Consider the following 7,470-nt stretch of genomic DNA (forward strand, 5'->3'; position numbering starts at 1 on the left):
AAAGTACGAGCGGAGCAAACGCTCCCTGCGGTATTAGCAGGGCTTGTTCGCTTTATCTGTTGTGTACCGTTGAAATGGTCTCGTAATTTTGTCGGTGTGGTCATGTCGTTTGCTCTCTGCGTTCATAGTTGCCGATCTGGCTACAGCAAAAGACGAGAAAGCGTCGCTATTTCGCTTTACAATGGTGCGTCTACCTGCGCGTGAGTTTGAAACGTGGCATTCCACAGAAAGAATTTTGCAGATTTACTAGTTCTTACCCATCGCGGGCAACACGGTTATTGTTGTTGTATATCCTGCGTAGCTTCTTTAAGCTTGCTTTCATGCCTTCGCTGTTTACGCGGCTTTCAAGTGGTGTCTACCGGAGCAACCGGAACGTTTTTCTCCTTTAACCGCTTGCCTAGAATGGCCGAGATGTGCGCAAAGCCGATAGAAATAATATTTGCGAGGCAAAGGTTTTTAATGTCGTTTTGTTTAGGCCATACCCTTGTTGGATGAGGTCCGACCAGTGTCGAGGGCAGCTTGGGACGCCAGCGGAGTGCCTCTCGTTTTCGGGATAATTACTGCTCCACGGCGTGCACAGCACGGGTGCGTTCTAGGGTCAAGCGTGCTGGGAGGTCATTCGTTTTGTCAGGTAAAAACTGCGAAAGGCATACCTCCGTATCTGGGGAAGTAGTACAGTTCAAGGTACGCAGTGAGGTTCAAAATTGTTACGGGTCTACAGCTTACGGGTCGAAAACCTGGAGCAGGGGTTTCGCGGCCGGGAAGGCGGCGGTTCCCGTGTAACCGAGCAAACTAACAAGGCACCACATGCGAAAAGAAAACGGAGCAGCAGCGTCTAATAAGAGGAAGGAACGCACGTTCTGTTAAGGCGTCATCTTCCAGCGCGTATCCACCGCTAAGTATGGCTTAGTATCTCCGGCTCACACTTTCACGGTGGGCTCCTTCTATGGGGCTCATGCGAACCATGTGATATTTGTGGTGTAGATTCAAACACGATTTTCAACAACCTTCTCTGCGGCAGCGAAGCGCTGCAAGATAACGGCACAGTAGCCCGCACCCCCATGCATTTCCTGCAGACGCAATCACTTCCTGAGACGCATTAGGTATGCGAGGTGTCCAAAAATACTGCTGATCGTGCTACGCTCGAATTTCGCAATTGGGAGTAAGGGATCCTGGTGTGCTCGTTTTGCACGTGCTTTTTTAAAGCAAACCTTTCTACCTCAACCAGCCAATAGTTCTTTCGTCATGTGTGGGACAATAAACTCCCAACGCGGTGGAGGCGGTGGCTAGGGGGGTGGGTATCACTCACGGAACAGACTGTAGATGGCGCGGAGAATTATCCAGCGTTCCCCGCGTGCTGGAGCTGCTCTCCTCGGTGGTCGCATCGGCAAGACCATTCGTCGGCTTTGTCGTCTGCTTCAGCGACGGTTGTTTTGGGTCTGTTTTTGCGCAGCTCCGTGTCCATTGCACCCTTCCTTCGCACGGCTTGATTAAGTCGTTTGACAGCACGTCCTGTGTAACCCTCACCCGACGGAATTACATACGGCAAAGAGACGTTTAGGATGGACTTCCAGAGCGAGAAAACCACATAGAGACCACTTAGAGACATCTGGCCGCTGGAAAACGCTAGAGAAACGCACTGCTTGCCACGAATAGGACCCGCGTTTTCTAATTTAGTGTACTATACCAATTGGGTTGTGTTTTAATATGTATTACAATAGGCGAGAGGAGCAACTGGTTCTGATAAATGGCGATTGTAAATAAAGGTTCCATCAGCTTTCTCGCAATTCTCAAACATACTAAACTAACTAGTTCACATGGGTATAAATGGCAATCATTAAGCTCACCTGCCGAAATACTTCGGTGTCTGCTCTTGTGTGACGTGGTGGTGTAGCCCCAAGCTAGCACATCAGGATGGCTAGGTTCCGCTGCCCCACCCTTCGAAAGGCGCTCCTCTCTGTTTTCTTTCTCCCGACTAGCGGGCGGGCTACAGCGGCGGTGTCTGCCGCTCTAGCCCAGTCGTGGCCGACGCTGTAGCTGCGTTTGAGCAGCCACCCCCGCGAATTTCAGGTGACGGCTTCCAGAATGTATGGTTTCCCTCTTTGTACAGCCACGTGCGTGAATACAAGTGACATCGCATTGGCAATTGTTGGGGGTGACGTTTGAAGCTTTTGCTTTCCAACCACCTTCACAGCGTGGGAGGAGCCAATTTTTTGGACATACCGCCCTACAGAAAGCTGTTCCTCGGAATAGGAGTTGAGAGCCCACCAGGTTAGGTCAATGGGATATGACACCTGCGTCAGTGTTCGTAAGTCAGGGGTGCTTGAACTATTGTAACGACATCTCATGGACATGTTGGCGATTGCGATATCCACCACAATATCTGCATACTGAGGGCCCTTCTGTCCTTCCTTTTGAAGAGAGCGTGTTTTCTCCATGCGGTTTTGCACTAAGTGCCTTCGGAAATTCGGTCGGGTCATGTTTTTACGACAGATCAACCCTTGTCAAACGATGGAAATAAATGAACACGTGTTTACTTGGAAACAAGACTCTTCCTGATCATTGCTGCAGGCGTCGGTAAAATTAGCGTTCTATGGAAGGAAACATTTGTAAGATATTAATTTGAAAGAGGGCAATTAAAAGCAGTCTTAGATGCCTGTTTCGCGAATTAAGACCCGCAAAGTGGTAAGAGCTCGTTTCCCGTGAGCTCATGATCGGTGTGGATGAAACCAAAGGTTGTTGTGACTCGCTCGTATAAGGCGAAGTGTCGTCAGGCAGTGTTCTGTGTGACCACTGTGCTTAACCGTCTAACAGGATATGCCCAGTACTGCGCAATACTCCGGTATTTCGTTTATTAGAGGGCCGTGTCTAGAGTGCCGTCCGACGGTATTATAAGCACCCCACTATATTGACGTCCACCGGCGTTATATAACAAAATTGCCGCGTGTGGCAGTACATCGCTCTAGATAACGTAAAGCTAGGCAACCTAACCTAAAAATAACATAAGATAACCTAACGCACACAAAGAAATCATTTAAAAACCAAAACTAACCTTAGGCATTAAAATTACACTTTAATAAATATTGAAAAAAAAAAACCGAGGCTACAGCCGGTGTCGAACCACTTACTTTAGGGCCAAGAAGCTAAGACAGATCCTCTACACCACAACGACAGACACTTTGGCTGGTTCTAGCGTAGTGTTAAATATTCGAATGTTATCGGAGGGCACTCTAGCCATGCCTGCAAAGATCAGCTAGAGTGCCGTCGGACGGCACTCTAGACACTGCGTTATTAGAGCGAAATTCTTAGCCTTACTGTCACCGACCTGCTGAGACACGCTGGAGGAAGAAATGGCAACGGGTCACGGTCGTACGGCAGTGTTCCATTGGAGAATTGCCCTTTGTTGGGTTTTTGCCAAAGTGGCACCGCCGTTTCGTGCGTTGGTGGCGGCTCCGCGTCGAAATTATCGGAATTGTGCACTGTATAGCTAAGTATTATAAAAACGTTTCTCCCGGTTCATTCTGTGGGCCTCTTTGTTGTCTGAATGACTTACGTCCTACAGCGGAAGCACCACGTTGACAAAGAAAGAAAGAGGGACAAAACAGGCGGTTTCCTTATGAAACATGTCCTTCTTTGTTTGTCCCCGTCGTGGTAGCGCTGTTTAAAGTACGCATCTATAAGAACGAGTTCCACTTTCTCTACTGTTCAATCTATGTATAAATGAGACCTGCTAAATTTTTTCATGGCGTTCAGTGTGTCGGCGTTCGACCATCAGTTTCTTGATTCTGCGAATAGTGTGGCTACCAATTTTGTATGGGCGTAGTACTGGAAATCTGCACACTCAAGTGGTGTTAAATATTGTGGCGGAGTGCACTTAAATATACTCCTGCTTTTTCAAATAGCTGAACCAAGAGAACCGCTGCTCATGCGGAGAATTTATGAAAGACCCCGAAAGTGTGTGCCCTAGCAAACAACCACCCCTGGCCACCCGCGATCTTAGGATAGGTAAACCGGGCGAAGCATTACACTGTGCATGATAGCTCGTTGGTGATGAAGAAGAAAAGCGCAAATGGCAGTGTGTTGAGATTTTGGGCGCACGTTACCGATCCACAGGTGGTAAAAATGTATCCAGAGCCCTCCGAAACAGCGCTCTTAGTAGCTCAAGTGTAGATCAACCGCGTAAACAACCACAATAGTTCAATCAACGACCGTATGTTGGTGGGCAAAACCTTCCCGCATACATGGTCTTGCACGGTCTAAAATGGAAATACGCTGAACAACCGGGATGTGTTGCATGGTGGCAAGACGCATAGGAATTTAGTTGAAGCTTGTAAAATCAGCCTGGAGGGGACGTGCATCAGCCAGCGATCGCACAATCCACTGGGGGCTGAGTTCGTACTCCTGCGACTGCAAGCGCTCATTGATTTATATGTTTACTTGTTTAGTTATTTTTTATTTATTTTATTAGGAAACAAACTTTACTTAAAACCTTTCCAGTGGGCACAATACGAGGGACCGTATAATTTAAAATACTTTAAAATTACACCTAATTAATATACCTGTGTACTTTGCTTTTTTGTGTATGGCAATCAGACTGTGTTATTCCGGATCAGATTGTGTTCCCTGAAGAAAGTTCCAAATTGCTATCAGCGCGTCGTCTTGGGAACGTTTAATATGATTATACCTAATTATTATACCTCTATACTTTGCTTTTTTGTGTGTGTGGCAATGAGATTGCGTTATTCCGGATCAGATTGTGTTTCCTGAAGAAAGTTCCAAATTGCTATCAGCGCATCCTCTTGGAATTTTTTACTTGTGTCACCTGTTTTCTTCTTTTTTCTATAAGGTGAGTTTAACCATGGGCGGGCGTAATGGGAATTGTGCACGCGTCCCCCCATATCAGCATAGCACGGTTACTGTGGCTGACTAAACGTGGACACACTACATGCGCTAAGGTTTTCGATTCGGAAAAGCGTGTTAGAAGCTTATTGCATGAACAGTAAGAACAGGCCTATTGCAGAAGTACCAATTAGGCGAGTAGAATTTGACATTCCACACCTAATATTCCCTTCACATGGGTGGTCCAATTTCAGGGTGTAGTAGCCTGATGTTAGTCGTGCCATTATGCGACAACAGCCAGATCCCCAAATGATGGCGCCCGAGCAGTGCAAATGCGACGGTATGTGGCGCCCTAGCTTTGAGATGCGTTTCGCTTTCGGCTCCAGTACTATTAAATGGGTTTCGAAGCTTGAACGCACACTGTCTTTCCCCTAGCTGGGCGCATTGTGAAGCTCAGATTAACGGATACGCAACGTTAGTTGCGTATCCGTTAATTTTATATACTTAAGCATGCCGATAGTCCATAACGTTCAGTCCCATTAATACAGAGAAGAGAACAACAAGCAAAGAGAAAAGAGAGAACAAGCAAAGAGAAAAAGACGATGTGGATTTTGGAATGGCATTGCGCAATTAATCACTGATTTACGAAGGCACAAGGCATGATATGGTGTGATCATAATTTTTACTGTTGCCTCATGCTCGGTAAACCGAAAGAAATATCTTAACAATTTCAAAGTCTCCTCCGAATATATTATTTCTAACGCGCTCATAAGCGCGGCAATGGTATAAATAGTGTCGCATCAAGGTAGCGACGGGGCAGAAAAGTTGATTATACCCAATCGGCCGAACCGCTTCTGCTCAGTGACTAGCCAGAGTCACTGTTAATTGCTAGTCGGTGGTTTGAAGTGGCCTGACCGGTTGAGTAAAATCAAGACACACTGCTCCCATCCACCAAAAGCAATTCTGGCTGGTGTCACTGGCAGCAGCGGCAGTGGCAGCAGTTTGTCAAAGCTAACCCGCTCACTTCGTGTGTCGCCGGTCCCTTCAAGAAGCACCGCTGCGTCACGGAACTATCCGACGGCTGCTGATAGTCTTCCGTCAGACACACGGCGGTGCCTGTTCAACACGCAGCGGCGCCACTGCAAGTCATCGACATCGTTCATTGGACCAGGCGGTCAACGGCATTTCAAGCACCGGTATAAAGTCTGTCCACCAGGAAAGTACCATCCCTGGCAGTAGCGGCAGTGGCCGCAGTTCGTCAAAGCTAACCCGCTCACTTCGTGTGTCGCAGGTCAGTAACAAATTCCAGCAAATGGCCCCTGTAGTTTTGTGAGCTGGTTCTGTCACTGCTGCCTTTTGTAGCTTTTTGTCGTATCTTGTGGGTGTGGCTAGCTGATTGAGCCGTTCACGGTGACGTTAGCCAAACTAGACTCAGACGTTGAAGAAAACAATCATTGCCGATGTTAAACGGGAGCAGGAAGATGAGTTAAAAATTGTAGGACGGAATCAGAGGCCCAAATTGCAGAAATTCGAAACAGTGTGAATTTCATCAGTGATGAGTTTGACAAGAACACAGCTGAACTCGGTGCTGTAAAAGCATAAAATAAGAAATTTCGGGGCGAGAACCAATCCATTAAGTCTAAGGGTGAAGTTCTCACCGCTCAGTTGACAGGTACTGAACACCGCGTAAGACAATGTGAGCAGTACTCACGTAACGCCAAAGTAGAAATCAAAGTTGTGCCGATTTGGAAAGATGAAAGTCTTCCAGAGCTGATGGCTAAAATCGGTGACAGGATCGGAGAGTACATTTCCTAGTCGGACATTGAAATGTGTCATCGCGTGCCTGTCTCTCAAACAGCGAGCCAGCAGAACACTGTTGTCCAGTTTTTTCGTCGGAGAAAGCGCGAAGCAATCCTCGATAAGACCCGCAAGGCGAAAATTCTCCGCACTGATCTTGGTCTTTCCGGAGCTAATCCGGTGTTCATAATTGAACACCTATGTGCTTAAGAAAAGAGGCTTCTCGGGCAGGCAATATCTCGGAAACACGAAGTCGGGTGGTGGTTTGTGTGGGTGCGGAACGGCCATATACTCGCACGACGTGCTGAGAACACGCCTGTGCTCCGAATCACTCATGCGTCATATGTTGCGAGATGGACATAAGGGTCGTATACGCAAGTTAACTACAGTCTTAAGGTTGTTTTTTTTCAGTGTGTTTGGTTGTAGTGTTAGTTTGGTTGAAAGCTTCCACATAGTAATTGCACTACCACTCAGAGATAGTAATTTTATGTTGATGAAAGCAGGAAAAATGTTAATCAGAACCTGTAAGTGTACAACAATATGCTATTTCTCAGTTTTAGCGATGTTCCATCAACACATATATAGTATGTTGGTTTGTCGACTTCGGCATCGTGTAATATCTCATCTTCAATGCAGGCGTCCGCCTATTGAACAGGCTGAGTGTGCACAGTGTGGTACGTATTTCAATGCTTCACTTCGCCTTGTAGTTGTTTGTTTCTTCTTTTGTATCGCTACTCCACTTGAATGGCTCCATCTGAAGTGATAGACCCACAAGACCCTGCCTTTCCTAAAGACCGCAGACACCTCATTATTTTTCATTGCAACGTGCAATCC

The sequence above is a fragment of the Haemaphysalis longicornis genome, unplaced genomic scaffold (genome assembly GCF_048455015.1).
Source record: "Haemaphysalis longicornis isolate Haplotype H1 unplaced genomic scaffold, Haemaphysalis longicornis Haplotype H1 scaffold_13, whole genome shotgun sequence".
NCBI classification, from domain to species: domain Eukaryota; kingdom Metazoa; phylum Arthropoda; class Arachnida; order Ixodida; family Ixodidae; genus Haemaphysalis; species Haemaphysalis longicornis.